General features: G+C 43.8%; 1 long non-coding RNA gene across 1 annotated transcript; it reads left to right on the top strand.

The window, feature by feature from the left end:
- The first annotated feature begins 1188 nt into the window (after nt 1–1188).
- LOC133388688 (uncharacterized) lies at nt 1189–10534 on the top strand. Its single transcript, XR_009763883.1, has 4 exons — nt 1189–1282; nt 6138–6419; nt 8472–8676; nt 9305–10534. It is a non-coding gene; the product is annotated as an uncharacterized LOC133388688 (long non-coding RNA).
- The last annotated feature ends 6281 nt before the right edge of the window (nt 10535–16815 follow it).

The raw sequence follows: 16815 nt of genomic DNA, 5'->3' as shown, positions 1-16815 counted from the left end.
GGGGAATGCATCAATCCAAATTATTGAAGTTTGAGTAACACAAGGATAGAAAGACAGCAAGATTTAGGAAATGGGAAAGATGGAGATCAAAAGAAGAATCAAACTGCCACTCCTTTCCTGCTCCAAAAAAGAGAATAGAAGAACATGGTTCCCTAAGTTTGATGATGACCCAAGTGTGTTCCTCATTTTGTTTAGTTTGGCCCTTATTTTCACATGCTCTGGCAGGTGGGGAGGAAAACAATAGTATTTCTTTGCTTATTCATCAAAGCAAGACAGTATTCTGCTCTTCTGGGGTAGCAGGTGCAGACCCTGTATCAGCAATAGTTACAGATTAGGGTTGCCAGGTTCTTGGCCTGAGACTGATCCTGTATCTTTAGGAGAAGAGAAAGTCACCCAAGTGCAGGTGTTCTTGCAACTCTGTAATGAGAAAAACCACAAGGTAGAATTCTCCCTTCTCCCTGCACAACTTTTAAAGATACAGAAGACCTCTTGGTTGCCAGGCCCAGCCTCCAAAAGGTCTTCTGTATCTTTTAAAGGTGGGGAGGGGAGGGGGGAGGGAGAATTCCACCTTGTGGTTTTTCTCATTACGGAGTTTCAAGAACACCTGCACTTGGCTGACCTTCCCTTCTCCTAAAGATACAGGATCATTCTCAGGCCATGGACCGGGCAACCCTATTACAGATAATATATATTTTTCTTAAATGTAGATCTTCGGTATTTTGTGGGAAATAGTACATTCAGTATTAGGAATGAAATTATGGCTGCTCACTTTTTTTCCTTCACATGGGTGAAAATGGAGTGCCTTCAAGTCGATTCCGACTTATGAATAGGGCTTTCATGGTAAGCGGTATTCAGAGGTGGTTTACCATAGCCTTCCTCTGAGGCTGGGGCAGCGACTGGCCCAAGGTCACCCAGTGAGCTTCATGGCTATATGGGGATTTGAACCCTGGTCCAACAGCTTAACCACTAACATACAATTGAAAAATTTATAGAAGAAATAACATGTAAAGATTGCATTTAGTATTTTGAAACCCTATTCAATACAGTTACAACTAATTTTATTGAGCAAGATATCTAGCAAGTAATTGTCTGAAAACTCAGGTCTCATTTTCTCTGAATGCCAGTCCGTTACATGAGTTGACCTGCCATCTGGTGTCCAAGGACTGGAAATACACTGTAGCCCCGAAGCAGTAGTCAGCTTAGCTGGCTTGTAGAAGCCAGTTCATTTCCTGTCCTGCTCCAAGGTGGATCTCTCAGTCCTGGCTTCCGCATCTTCTACTGTGTGAGTTCTAAACTGTTTTTCTTCCTCTCTTCCTCTCTCTTCCTTGACTTTTATTTAGACTTGCGGATCTTTTTTCTTGGGGTTGATTTTTCCCCCTTGCCTCCCCCCCCCGGAGGTGGGCTCGTCCCCCTTTTTAATCCCAAGATATGTCTCTTGCTTGTCAGATCCCCAGTCCCTTTAGTCTCAGGGACCTGCACAGCAAGTTTGCCTGAGGGTCCCATATTTTTGAAAGGGGAGCAAGAGGCAGTTGAGTCAGCAGCCAGAATCTAGTCTTATCCTACTTTTCATGCCCCTTTCTCTCCGTGCGGCTGCCCTTTCCAGCCCTCGCCTGCTTGCTCAGATAGGGCAGCAGCTCCAGCAACCGGGAAGCAGCAAGTTCCTTCCCCGCTCTCCCACCTTGCCTGTCCAGCCAGACATTCTTTCTAGGCTTTTTCTACCCGCAGCTAGATCTAGCAACACCACCGGGAGCCCCGCTGCTGTTCTTTGCATTTCAGAGGATTCTTCTACCGTGTTTTCTTTGTCTTCATCAGCTGCCTGTCCCCAAGAGGCAAGGAAATAAAAATGTGGATTATGTTGCCTCTCCCTTGTTTTTCCCCTTTTCTCTGGCATTTTGTCTGGCCGATTCCATTACAACTGAAGGCCCAGGGCTCCAGCATTCCCTGTTGGTGAACCTTTTACCTACATATTGTTTGATGATGATGATGGGGGGAAACTTCTCTATCACCTCCTACTTGCCTCTCCTTTTATTATTCTCCTCATTGCCTCAGACAGGCTAGAGAGAATACAGAGCCCTCATAGAGAGCAGTCCTCCCCATAGAGAGCTGCCATTCATCAAGGACTCGGAAGGGTATATGCTGCAAGCCTCTTCAGGAACAACTACAGCCCTATTTTCACGCTTTCCCCCTGGCGTTCAGCCTCTGTCCCATTCCTCTCATGGCTCCCCCTCCCCACACAGGTATGCTCAGGCCACATGGACCCATTCCATTATACTGGAGGCCTGGAGCTGTGGCACCCTCTACTGGTGAAACATTTTTGGTCATTATTATTATTATTATTACTACTACTACTAATAGTACTAGTATTAATACTACCTAACCAAGCCAAAGTTAATCACCCCTACTATAGGGGACACACTATATATCCTCTGGCTCCCTCCATTTCTCCTTTTGCCTCGCACAGGGTTAAAAGAGTGTGGAGCCCCATATAGAGGGCACTTCTTCCAGCAGAGATCCAGAAAGGCATATGCTGCAACCTTTCTCTGGAAAAACAGCAACCAATCCTTTCCCTCTTTCCAGTAGCAATGAGCTGAATAGACTGGAACAACAAGGAAATATGGCAACAATGCAGGATGCTCCCGAGCAGTCCTGCTTGTCGGTTGGGTAAGCTGCAGATATTACTGGGGCCAAAGGCACTTCCATCAGCAAGCATAGTGCCCCTAAATCTGCCTTGCGCGCCAAAGTACATGCAGAACCCTCCAACAGCAAAAAGCGCAAAAGTCTCAGGACAAAGGTTCAAACAACCAGGCTGCATGCTGGGCCAAGTACATGGGACAAGAAGAGCTGATGCAAGGGCCCAACTTTGCTGGGGAGCAAACATCTGAAGGGCCCTGACACTACAGTGCAAAAGACAGCCATTGCTAGGTTTGTCTGCCTTCCCCCTGAACTGTCCTGTAGTGGTTCCTCTGCCTTTCTGGTCACCTGGTCTGGTAGCTATTCTTGCTCCGGTAAACAGCTGTCTAAAGCCGAGTAGGTGCTTCTTCCAGGTCTCCAGAGTTGTGTTGGCCATTTGAAGCCAAAAACTTTTCTGCACTTTTCCTTCCTTTTCTGGTTCAGCTCTGCAGTAGCTCTAAACCTCCCCTGAACGTCTCCCCCAGCCTAGGTTGGAACTGGGGATAAGAGGGGTAATTGAGAACAATTTGGCCATCAGCCTCAGCAGCCAGCATCGTTTTCATCTCCCCTGTTCTTCTTACCACTATTCATGGGGGTCTTTCTAAAACTCTCCTAACTCCAACTTTATCTGTGAGTGTTCTTCCAGCTGGCAACCTTAGTCCACAGACCCTACTGGTGGCTATGGTCACCACCCTTCCCACTGTGCAAGAAGTGCTGCTTGTGGAGCAGGTGGGTATGGTCTCCTCAAGCCCTTGGATGGCAGTCATGGCATCTACCATGAAGGATGCCCCTGATGATATATATATATATCCTTAAGAGTCAGGCAACCACCAAAGCCTCTGTGGACCAGGCTCCAGCAGGGTAAGGTATATGGGCAAAGAGGAACAGACCTATGAGCGGCACGAGCTACATTCCCCTGTGAGGCACCCGAGCAGCGAATGTCATCGAGTCAAACAGAAGACAACTAAGAGCCAGAGTAGCTTACCTATTTTTGTTTTTCACTAATGGGCACCATTGGAAATTAAGCTCTCTGTCTGAGCAGGCAACCCAATTACTTAGACACCAAGCCTGCCTCAGTCAAGCCAAGAGTGGTCTTTCCAGCAATCTGCTGACATATTCATTCAATCAAGGAGGCCCTGTTCAGCGGTCACAAACATCCAAACTGCCTTTGTGGGGAAAAGGCTCTTTCCAGTTGTCATTTTCTTGACTTCTAGTTTCAAAATGATTTTTTGTGCCATTATTATTCTGTCATTTTGAAGCCGATTTCAAAATGCCATTTTTGGCATTTGAATTAAGCCCCCCATAAAGAAGCATTATTATTATTATCAGCCTCAACAGCTTGTGGATTCTCAGGAGCAACAAATGTATTGCTGGATCAAATGCAACCAGATATCATTTACAGTATGGCCTATTGGCTGGGCATGGCAGTCATAAGTGCCATCCTCAAATCTCAAAAACCATCCTCAACCAGGATTCACTAGGCAAACTGGAAAGCTTTTGCCTGCTGGTGTCATACTAGGTGCATCCACTCTTCTAGGGACACCATCCTGCTGGACTTCTTGAATAAGGATCTCCAGCTAGGGCTGAAGGTCAGTGCACTGTGGAGATAGACATTGACCGTCTTGGCGATCCTCACCACGCCCATCCACCCACTCGGCACCCATCCACTGATACATCACTTCCTTAAAGGGTGCAGCTGCTTCACATCCTCCCTGTTGTCCACTATTCCTGTCATGGGATCTACAGAAGGTCCAGCAGACATTGCAATGTTCCCCATTTGAATCTCTAGGCACCATATCTCTGCAGGCCCTGTTGTACAAAGTCTGCTTCCTCATTGCCATCACCACAGGCAGGTGCATCTCACAGCTAGGGGCCTTTTCCACAGCTTCCCACAACTGCGTCAACCACGGGTATCTTGTGGCCCTCAGAATAGACCGTCTCTTCATCCCCAAGGTAAATATGAGTTTCCACAGGAGCTACTCTTACTATCCTCCTGCCAAAATCTGGCACTCATTGGAGAAAGACCTGCACTGCATGGCTGTCAGACAGGCCCTCAAGACCTATATCAACTGGACCAAGTCCCTCAGTGACCACAGAAGCATTCTTCATCTCAGTCCATGCCAGGACACTAAGCAAGAAGTCACCAGCAGTGACTCTGGCCCAGTGGCTAAGAACATGCATCCAGTTGGCATATGAAGCCCATATCCTCTTGCCACCTGAAGAAAGTCAAGGTGCTTTCAAGGTAGGCCTTGACCATGGCCGCCTTCACAACTAATGCACCCTTGATGGACATTTGTAGAGCAGCTAACTGGTCCTCTCCATCTGTTTTTCATCAGACACTACTAGACCACCACACATTCACAGAGACTTCATTTGGAAGGAGGACATGGTAGCAGGTAGTACCATTAATTTAACTGGCTCATCCTGGCCCACCTGGCTGTGGTGGCTTTGGTATGTCCCATGTGATGCACTGGCATCCAGAGAAAACCACTGGTTCTCACCTGAAAGGTGATTTTTACTGGATGGCAATCTATCACGGCCCTCCTGGTTCTATCAGGGTGCAGCTGCTAACTTCATATAATGCATGTATTTATATATAGCTTCCCCTTATTAAGGTACAGTCTTCCCTTTTTTGTAGAGTACAGGTATTTGCATATAACTTCCCTTATTATGGTACATTATTTTTTTCCTCTTTATTAAAAAAAAAAATCATGCAATCCAGGACTGTGTCGCGCTGTCATGTATCCTTGCTTCTCTTCAAGTGCTTTAAGCACTTCAGTTAACCAAGCAGCCGTGTAAGGATAGGTGGCCAAGAGGCATGCCGCTTGCTTGTTTTTGTCCTTGGTTTTGTGTCTGTGTTTTTGCCTTCCTTGTCTCTTGCATATCTGCACGCAGGTTCTCCTGTGATATCACCAAGAGGACTTGTCCAAAAAAGAACTGGCCTCTTCAATCCAGCAACGGCTGATTACTTCCCCAGAGCTACAGTTCATTTCCTATCCTTGGACACCAGATGGCAGGTTAACCCATGTGATGGACTGGCATCCAGTAAAATCACCTTTCAGGTTCATTCTCTCTGGTGTGGTAAATCTTTGTGCTGAAAGAAGGATTCCAGACTACAACTACTGTATAGAACTTCTGTTTTAATTACATTTTCAGCTAATTACAGAGTAGCAATGCCTCAGCAACACTAAAGTGTTCTAGCATGCAAGCAATCCTAAATTACGGCTAAATTACCTGGGAGTAATTCCCATTGAACATAATGGGACATACTAGTAGGCATGCAAAAGATTGTGCTGTTAGGGTCCAGCAGATTGCAGCTCCATTTCTCACAGTGGGTCTATTTCTAATGTGTACTTTGAAAATTTAAAAATATACCAAAAAGTACAATTTAAGTTATACACAAATGTTTAAGAAAGTATATGTTGCATTTATTTTTAATTCCTCTTCCCCCTATTGCTTCCCCCCAGATATGTTTCCACGACTTCAACATTTCTAGAAATGTTTTATCTCTAGGCTATGTGGACATCAGCAGAATCATCACCACAACTAAATGAAAGAGAATGGTGTTTCATTCCATCAAACTGTATTGGAGAAACAAAGACCCTGCAAAGACCCCCACAAAAGAAGTTGCATTCACACCTTACCTTGCTACACATTTGACTGGATTCTCCCTGGTCTTGGAAAGTGAAGTCTTGCTTTGCTTCTAGAATTCCCGAATCGGCACGTTCATCTAGGCACAGGAATCAATAGTGAGCAAAAGGAAAATCTCAATGTAATATGACAGGCTGGAAGGTTCTTCTGTTCAGAGCCTTCTATGGTGGGGCTTTCTAGACTATTTCAGGGGTTGTCAACCTGTCACCCGTGGGCACCATGGCACCTATGAAGTCCTTCAATGGTGCCCCCAACAGGTAGCCCAGAATCTGAGCTTTCATTTTTTAAAAAGTAAGTCGCTAGCCCTCCTAGAAAGAAAGTTAAGGAGCAAAAAGTGCAGGTGCCCTTCTAACCAATTTATGTGTTATTAGCCAATGAGTGAATTCAGAGTAGTGATTGAGAAGCGAGTTGATGGATCATGCAATAGGAATCCCTGGGGTCTGAAAGAGGTCCTATTTTCCCCTCCCTTTTAGTGCATTTTTCCTGCTTCTGCTTTTTTTTCCCTAGTCCTTGGACTCTTCCTTTTTCTCTAGCAACCAGGATACATCTTTCCTGTGCTGGGTTCGCCTATGATCAGGTAGAGCCTAGAAGTTATTTTTTGCAGTAAGTGTGGATGCATGTTAAAGCATTCCCTCTCATCACAAATGGCAAATGAGAAAAGTGAGCAAAGAGGCTTAGGCAAATTTCGTGCTTTGCAGGAGCTAAATACCAAGGACTCATTCAGGGTATAGTTAACTTACAGTACAATGGTATACATCTCTTTGTGTTTGTGGGGCTCTTTGTGTTTTATGGGGCTTACATCCAGGTACAGGATGGCAGCATAGGCTTTGGTTTAGGGTTGGCATTGGGATGCAGACAAACTGGAACAGGTTCAGAGGAGGGCAACAAGGATGATCAGGGGACTGGAAATAAAGCCCTATGAGGAGTGACTGAAAGAACTGGGCATGTTTAGCCTTGAGAAGAGAAGACTGAGGGGAGATATGAGAGCACTCTTCAGGTACTTGAAAAGTTGTCACACAGAACAGGGCCAGGATCTCTTCTTGTTCATCCGGGGTGCAGGACACGGAACAATAAAGCTACAGGAAGCCAGATTTTGACTGAACATCAGGAAAAACTACCTACTGTTAAAGCGGCATGACAATAGACCCAGTTACCTAGGGAGGTGGTGGGCTCTCCAACATGAGGGATTCAAGAGGCAGCTGTACAACCACCTGTCGGGTATGCTTGAATTTGTATTCCTGCATTGAGCAAGGGGGTTGATGGCCTTATAGGCCCCTTCCAACTCTACTGTTCTAGGTTTCTATGAAAAGCAGGATTCTTGTACCTTTAACAGTTGTATTCAACAGGTCAAGCTTTTCTAGTATGTAAATACAATTATGGGAAATTTTTTTACCATGAGTACTGTCTATGCCACACCCCATGGCAGCAATTTTGTGACTGATGTCCCCAGCACCCAAAATTTGGAATGTACCTCGTGATCCAAAAAGGTTGACAACCCCTTAATGGGGTAGAGACTGCATAAGCAAGGCCACCACACAATGGATGACCTGTATTCCTGTTACATGCACTCTTGGGTATTCTAACTTCCCTACTTATGAAAAGAAGTTTTCTTTCCAAGGCTCTATTTAGTATCAACACAATCTTTCGAGAAAAGTATACATCCTCATATAGAAGGCAGTCTGCTGGTCCTCCAGTTCAGAAGGATTTTAATTTAAGAAAACCTCATAATCAGCCATGGATATAGTGCCAGTACTCAGGGGATGTATGGTATATACCCAACAGATTGCCCAGATGCTCCACTCCTTCACAACATCCTCTCCAACTGTTTTCCCAACTGTCACAGTTCCTGTAGAACCTTTTGTCTATGACTCTGTGATGTCACACAAGCTTCTCTTACACATCTCTGTGTGGAGATAGCAAACACAGATACCAGAAAGAAGTCACCTTGGAAACCTCAAAATGCAAGCCTAGTGTGTTTTATATTATTATAACAATACTCCACAAATGAATCTGTTAATATCAAATATAGTATCATTCACAGAATGAAATATATGTTAGAGAAACATAGTCCATGAAAGCTTATGTAATAACAAATTTTTTAGTCTTAGATATCTCAAAATGTATTTTCTGGTACCTTATATTCCTTTTAGGAGGAACGGGATCCCTATTTTGAGAACTGCACCAGGGCCCCCAACCGTCTTAATCTGGCCTTCTTCATATGCCTTTTTCTACCACCCTGATAAATTTGTAAATGAGGGTGGGGATGAAGAAGCTATCAAGAGCTTTTAAACAACCGAAGACAAAGAAAACCTACTGGAAGATCAAGCGGATATGTAGACCAGGGCTGTGGAGTTGGTACGCCAAACCTTCGACTCCTCTATTTTTCTACTGGGAGTAAAGCTGCAATGCTAATCCCACACACCCAGAGTCCATTGAATTCAATAGGACTTACTTTTGAGTAGACATGGGTAGGATTGTGCTGTAAACTAATTGGACTTTTGAGTGAACATAGCAAAGAATTGTGTTTGTGTTGTAAATCTTTCTCTCCCTCTCCAATCCTATTTTAAAGCAATTAGACAAGGCTTACTTAGGTATCACTGCTTTTATTATGTAGAAAATTAATACTTTAATTTTTAAAATTACTTATACTATAAAATATAACAAGAAATACAACTAATCAAAAGCAAAACCCCTTCCCCAACCACTCACCCCAGAGTCACTTTGTATTGATGATGCTCCACATATGTAATACTACAGGATCATACAGGTAAGTATATGCGTACAGGTAAGTGTCAATACATTTAGGTGACAAATATAAAGCTATAGAGCCAGATTAACACAGAAAGTGAGTCCGGAATGACTGATCATGAAAGTCAAATAGCCTTCGTTGCTGTAGAGAACTGATTGTGTGTAACTGTGTAGTGTAATCTATAAACCTCCACCATATGGACATAAATGTTTCTGGTTTTGCATTGCCTCATAGGAACCAAAGATGCAATGTGATCTTGTCCGGACGTTCCTGTACCAAACCTGCATGCCCAGATCCTCCAAAAGTTTCCAGTGCTGCAGTACTGAGATTTTTGCTGCTACTGATAATTTGGAAAGAAGATCTTTAGATTTCAATGTGCTGTTTACGCCTTTGACAAAATATAATAGAAACAGTTCTGGGCATAAGTGAATGTCTTCTTTCGTAATATTATTGAGTTCATCACAAATCATAATCCAAAATGAATTGATCTTTGGGCATGTCCACCAGAGATGAAAATACGTTCCCTTCTGCGTGCAGCCTCTCCAATATAGTGGTGATGTCGATGAGGAAAAGTGAGAGCTGAACTGGTATAAAATACCATCTGTTGAATATTTTTAATAACATTTCTTTATGATTGGCTGAACCAGTCTTGTTATATTTGAATGCATATGATGCAATCCAGTCAGATAAATCCAAGTCAATCCCCAAAACTTTTTCCCACTGACTAGCACTTCCCATAGAATTATCCAATAATACTTTATATACTCTGGAGACCAGACCTTTCCCATTACATACTTTGTCTAATAGAACCTTTTCAAAGGGTGTAATAGTTTTTGTAGTGTGCATTTTGACCTGAGGGTCTTTCAATATATGTTCCAATTTATGTGTATGCAACCAGTCTAGATCCCATAGCGGGATATCAACTTTAAGTTGCTGAATAGAGACTGGATGGCCCTGTGAAAAGAAGTCTCTCAGGTGAAAAGCCTTTTCCTTCCCATTTCCCAATGTATTTTTAAAAATATTCCTCACCAGCATTTGGATAAGCCTAGAAAGGAGTCAAAGGTGAATAGATGAGACAATTTGGTTTGCCAAGTTTTCCATATAGTGAAAGTAGCTTCCGTGAAGGGAGGGATTTGTAATGGTTTTTAACCAGGTATTACGGATTGGCAAAAAAGGTGGAATCCATAATTTGCCTGAGAGCAACGTAAAATCCTCTAATCTTATCTAAGCCTTTTTTACTGATCATTATAAACCCCAATTGTCTGAGATGAAATGCTGTATAATATATAAATTGGAGAGTCCCCAACCCTCTAATCTTGGATGTGTATAAAAAAGAGGACATGGCTAACCTTGTTTTTTTATTCTGAAAAATGAACTTCTTTAAATTATTCTGCCATTTATGGATTGTACTATAATTAATGAATAAGGAGAGAACTTGAAATAAATAGAGAAATCTGGGTATTATTTTCATATGTATAGGAAGCTATTTGGCCTAAGATGGATGAGTTTGTTCCAATTTTTAAAATCTGTATGCATTTTATACAAAAGCGGCCAGTAATTAATAGAAAATAATTTTGATTTTTTTTTAGGAATTAAGATTCCCAAGTATCTGAAGGCAGTGTTACATATATTGACACCTAAAAATTTGCGGACCAATAATTGATCCTTCAATTATTGATCCAAAGACTCCAAAAAATTTTTAATCTATTTTATTTACAACATTTATATACTGTTGTATTGTAAAAAAATCTCAAAGTGGTTTACAGAAGAAATTAAAACAAAAGAATTATTGGCAAAAATAGTTAAAGACAGGTATTTAAAAGCATTCAAAAGAATAAAACCATCAATGAGTAAAAAATAGCTTCTACATGTGTGGGTAGGCTTGCCTAAACAAAAATGTTTTTAGCAGGTGCCAAAATGAGTACAATGAAGGCATCTGCCCAATGTCAATAGGCAGAGAGTTCCAAAGCGTAGGTGCTGCCACACTAAAGGACTGATTTCTTACAAGAGCAGAACAAGTACTATGTGGTAACTGTATCATAGAAGCACACCTTGAACTTTGCCTGGTAGGAAATTGGTAACCAGTGCAGATTTCAGAGCAGACTTATGTGCTGATAGGGTCTCACTCATGTCAACAGTTGTGCCACATCATTCTGCACTAACTGCAGCCCCTGGGTCAGGTTGTGCTGCATGGGGATTTCTGTGACCTTGGCTGACTGTTTGCCAGGATTTTTTAAATTTCGGGTTTTGCTTAGGAATCCTGACTGGTTGTGGGATGCCAACTTTTCTGCCTTGCTCATAGGAATCTTGTTTTGGTTGGTATGGTATTGTATTTAGGAAATCATCACTGCCTTTTTCTGTTTGCATTTCATTTACCTTTAACCTCACTCCCTTACATCCATAGAAGCAATCACAGTGATTGCATTCACTCAGTTCAATCCCCTTAAACCTACTGATGATGCATCTTGTTGGGTGCTTGGCAGTTTGGGAACTACTGATCCAGATTTAATAAATTTTGGGAAGTTCTTGTGCTGTTATCACAGTAAATCTGAGATCAGCCTTGATACAGAAAGCCTTATAGTAGTGACAGTTTCAGGATTGCTTGGTGTTTGACAATGTAGTCCAGCCAGAGCCTTTTTAAGGGGGGCACAGGAGTCAGTTGCCTCGGGCCTCATGTATGAGAGGGGTCTCACACATGGAGGGCCACATCATCATTGGCATTGCTGCATTGTTGCCAACTCTTCTTTCACAATCCCACTAACTTGAGCTCCATAAACCTAATAGGGAAAAAATCACAAAACAAACTCTACTGGTGATAGTGTCCTTTTGTCATGAAAACATGAACGAGATGGTTGCAGCCACGGGCAATGCAAATAGTAGGAACCCAGCCCATCCATAGTCAGACATTTTAATTATATTGTTATATTTTTATCCCACCTTTTTTCCTCTAGTAGAGGAGGGGAGTGTTGTGAATGAAATGAAGAAGAGAAGAATTTGAAGAGACCAGCAAAGGAGGGGAAAGTGGAGGTGAGAGGAATTTGGAGCAGGTGGAGACAAGAGAAAGTGAAATAGGAGGTAAGGGAGGGGGAGAATTTGAGCCAAAGAGAGCTCATAGTTGCTGCTGCCTTATTTAGGAAAGAAAGGATAGACCCTACTCTGACAATTTTGACCTACTAGAGCTGCAAGAGCTAAATAGTTTAGACCAGTGTTCCCAACTTTTATGAGTATGGGACCCCCTTCAAAAAAGTTTGCACCCCCATATGCTAATAGTTGAAATTTTAGTCTCTGTGAATTGAAAAATGCATAACAAAGTGTTAAATAATGTCACTTTTTATTCATCACAAAAACAAATATATTTATTACCTGCCCTTCACCAGAAGGTCCCAGGGCAGGTTACAGCAATATAAATAACTTTTAACAAATTTTGAAGGAAATGAAAGGAAGGAGATTAAAGTAAACCACCCAGAGTGGTGAGCAGAGCCTGGTTGATGCAGTTCCACCTGTATACAACAATGCCTTTTCTTCAGTATTCAGCTGAGGAAGCTCCATATGACAATAATAATATGTCAACAGACAGAATGTCAATAGATTTTCCCCATAATTTTACAGCCATGAGAATGACTATATACTATAGCCAGGATGGATTTTTCCCATTCTGCAATGTTAAATTGAAAATACCCCCCATGCCATTCTGATGCCTCCCATAAGCTCATTTCAAAACAAAATCTTACAAAATGTATAGTCCTGAACTCAAAAACGCTTGCTAAACCCTCTAAATTTTCATGGCGATACACAAAACAGTCAGAGAGAATTCAGAGTTCAAAGTGTAAAAAGAAAAAAACTCCAGACCCCTGGTGGACTTTTTTCTGTCAGTATTCTCATAATTTGTTGAAATTAATTAAAAAATCAGCCATGTTCACAGAGTATCTATAATCCTATTACTGACCTTGCCCCATACTCTGATCTTCAGCTTCGGCAGTTTAAAAGTTAAAAAAAATGCCTGGCCGATTTATAATTTAAGAAATTTAGCATTGGAGTCAACTATAAGCCCAGGCATGCTCAGTAACAACCAATTGTCAGTGTTCTAAAAGCCAGACACACAGCTGCTTGGCTTGGCTAATCGGGGCCACACCCACACACCAGACCTTTATTTCACTTCAGTCATGGCTTCCCCTAAAGAATCCTGGGAAGTGTAGTTTATGAAGGGCGCTGAGAGGAAACTCCTTTTCCCCTGACAGAGCTCCAGTGGCCAAAGTGGTTTAACAGTCAGCTGCTTTGATTGAAGCTCTGTTATTATTATTATTATTTTATTCAATTTCTATACCGCCCACAGCCAACGGCTCTCTGGGCGGTGAACAGCATAAATTTAAAATACAATATAATAAAATCACATATCAATACCACACACATAACAAAATTCCAAAGACTAAAAACATATTACATAATTGTTCTAGTATACTAAGATGTAATACATATACTAAGAATATTAAAATATTAAAATGCCTGGGAAAAGAGGTACGTTTTAACCTGGCGCCGAAAAGAGAGCAAAGTTGGTGCCAGGTGCACCTCATCAGGAAGACTATTCCATAGTTCGGGGGCCACCACTGAGAAGGCCCTAGATCTTGTCGTCATCCTCCGGGCCTCTTTATGAGTCGGTACCCAGAGGAGGGCCTTCGATGTTGCATGCAGTGTACGGGTAGTTTCATATCGGGAGAGGCGTTCCATCAGGTATTGCGGGCCCGCGCCGTGTAAGGCTTTATAGGTCAAAACCAACACTTTGAATCTGGCCCGGAAACATATAGGCAGCCAGTGCAAACGGGCCAGAACAGGTGTTATATGTTCAGATCGTTTGGTCCTAGTCAACAATCGGGCCGCAGCATTTTGCACGAGCTGCAGTTTCCGAACCGTCTTCAAAGGTAGCCCCATGTAAAGCGCATTGCAGTAGTCCAATCTTGAGGTTACCAGAGCATGGATAACTGAAGCAAGGTCGTTGCTGTCCAGATAGGGACGTAGCTGAGCTACCAACCGAAGTTGATAGAACGCACTTTGTGCCACCGAGGCTACCTGGGCCTCAAGTGACAATGAAGGATCTAGAAGAACTCCCAGACTATGAACCTGCTCCTTCAGGGGGAGTGTAACCCTGTCCAGAACAGGTTGAATATCCACCATCTGATCAGAGAAACCGCTCACTAACAGCATCTCAGTCTTGTCTGGATTTATTAGCTCTCATCCAGTCCATTATTGCAGCCAGGCAACGGTTCAGGACATTGACAGCCTCACCTGAAGATGAAAAGGACAAGCAGAGCTGCGTGTCATCAGCATACTGATGACTACGCACTCCAAAACTCCTGATGACCGCCCCCAGCGGCTTCATATAGATATTAAAGAGCATGGGGGACAGAACTGACCCCTGCGGGACCCCATACTGGAGAACCCAGGGTGTTGAGCAATGCCTCAAGGAGGCGATAATAAAACCAATCTTAAAAAAGCCCTCCTTGAACCCCCAAGATCTGAACAACTTTCGCCCAGTCTCAAATGTGCCATTCTTAAGCAAGGCAGTTGAGCGGGTGGTGGCTAAACAGCTGCAAGCACACTTGGAAGAAACGGATTATCTAGATCCATTTCAATCGGGCTTCAGACCGGGACATGGGACAGAAACAGCCTTGGTTGCCTTGGTAAATGATATGAGAAGGGCGTGGGATAGAGGCGAATGCACCTTCCTTGTCCTTCTTGATCTCTCAGCGGCTTTTGATACCGTTGACCATGGTATCCTCTTGGACCGCCTGCAGAGGTTAGGTATTGGGGGCACTGTATTACAGCGGTTCCATTCCTTCCTCTCTGGGAGGTACCAAAGAGTAGCACTGGAGGAGGAGGTTTCAGATCCCTGGCCCCTCACTTGTGGGGTACCACAGGGATCTATCCTTTCTCCAATGCTTTTTAACATCTATATAAAGCCGCTGGGAGCAAGCATCAGGAAATTTGGGCTGCAGTGTCATCAGTATGCGGATGACACGCAGCTCTATCTCTCATTTAAATCTTCACCAAGGTTGGCTGTGGAAACCCTGTCCAAATGTCTGGAGTCGGTGAGTGGCTGGATGGGAAGGAATAAGCTGAAGCTGAACCCTAACAAAACCGAGGTGCTATTTGTGGGAGACAAGGAAAGGCTGGGAGATATAGACCGGTGCTTAACGGGGTACAACTGCCCCTGAAAGACCAGGTTTGTAGCCTGGGGGTCGTTCTTGACTCCCAGCTGTCCATGGAGGCTCAAGTTTCGGCTGTGAGCCGGGCAGCTCTGTATCAACTCCATCTGATACGGAGGCTATGCCCCTACCTTCCCAATCATCTGCTCCCACCGGTGGTACATGCCCTGATCACCACTCGCTTAGACTACTGTACTCTACGTGGGGTTACCCTTGAAAACGGTTTGGAAGTTACAGCTGGTACAAAATGCAGTGGCGCGTCTGATTACAGGCGGCCGCCGTAGAGATCACATCACTCCTGTGTTGAAGGAGTTACATTGGTTACTGGTTGTGTACTGAGCCCAATTCAAGGTTTTGGTCTTAACCTTTAAAACCCTATACGGTTGTGGCCCAGCTTATCTGAAGGAGCGCCTCCAGCATCGACAGGGATGCCGCTCAACAAGATCAGCCTCAGAAGACCTTCTCTGGATCCCACCAGTCAAAACAGCTAGACTGGTGAGGACTCGAGAGAGGGCCTTCTCAATTGTGGCCCCCACCCTATGGAATTCTCTCCCAAATGATCTACGCCATGCCCCGTCTATAATGAGCTTCCGCCGGACCCTGAAGTCTTGGTTTTTTAAGCAGGCTTTTGGAACGGGCTAGTTTTACTGTGTTCTTAAACTTTTAACTGTTTTATATACTGTTTTTACCTTGTACGTCGCCCAGAGTGGCTGGCCAACCAGCCAGATGGGCGAGTAACAAATCTCATAATAAATAAAATAAATAAATACCTGGAAGGTTTTTGCTGGCTGGTGCCATTCCAGGAAAATTCTCCCATCTAAAGCCAGTGCTGTGCAGATCCTCGAACTTCTGCATAGAGGACCCCTACTTGGCCTGAAGGTCACCACGTTAAGGAGGTGGGCATCAGCCATGTTTGTCTTCCTTTCACCCACTTCTGGTCAGCCAGTTGGCAACAACCCACTGCTCTGGCATTTTTTCAAGGGGGCGGCGACCTCACAGTTCCCCGGTTGTCTACTGTTTTCCCCTCATGGGACCGATATAGGGTCCTAGACGCACTGTAGAGATCGCCCTCGAGCTGCTAGAGACCATTCCACTTCAGCTCCTGACCTATAAGGTGCTGTTCCTCATCACCATCACATCAGCCAGACGTGTCTTAGAGCTGGGCACCCTGTTGATTGCACGCCAGTTCTGCACCTTTCACGAGGATTCTGTGGTCCTTAGAACAGACCGATCCTTCGTCCCTAAGATCAATTCCACCTTCCACAGGGAACAGGAATTGGTCCTACTGTCATTTTGTCCCAGAACAATACACCCAAAGGAGAGGGAGCTGCATTGCCTAGATGTGACTAGGGTGCTCAGGGTGTACATAGCCAGAACAAGGAAGCTGAGCTCCACTGAGGCAATGTTCATATCATTCCACCCCAGTTCTGTGGGCAAAATGGGCCTCCAACCTTAGTGAGATGGCTAAGGACTTGTATCCAGCTGCTTAACGAGGCCGCAACTTGATTCCACCACCAGGCATAACAGCCCGTTCAACTAGGGCAG

Source organism: Rhineura floridana, chromosome 7 (assembly GCF_030035675.1).
Source record: "Rhineura floridana isolate rRhiFlo1 chromosome 7, rRhiFlo1.hap2, whole genome shotgun sequence".
Lineage (NCBI taxonomy): Eukaryota > Metazoa > Chordata > Lepidosauria > Squamata > Rhineuridae > Rhineura > Rhineura floridana.
Note: the sequence above shows the minus strand (reverse complement) of the source record. Positions and strands in the feature narration are given on the sequence as shown.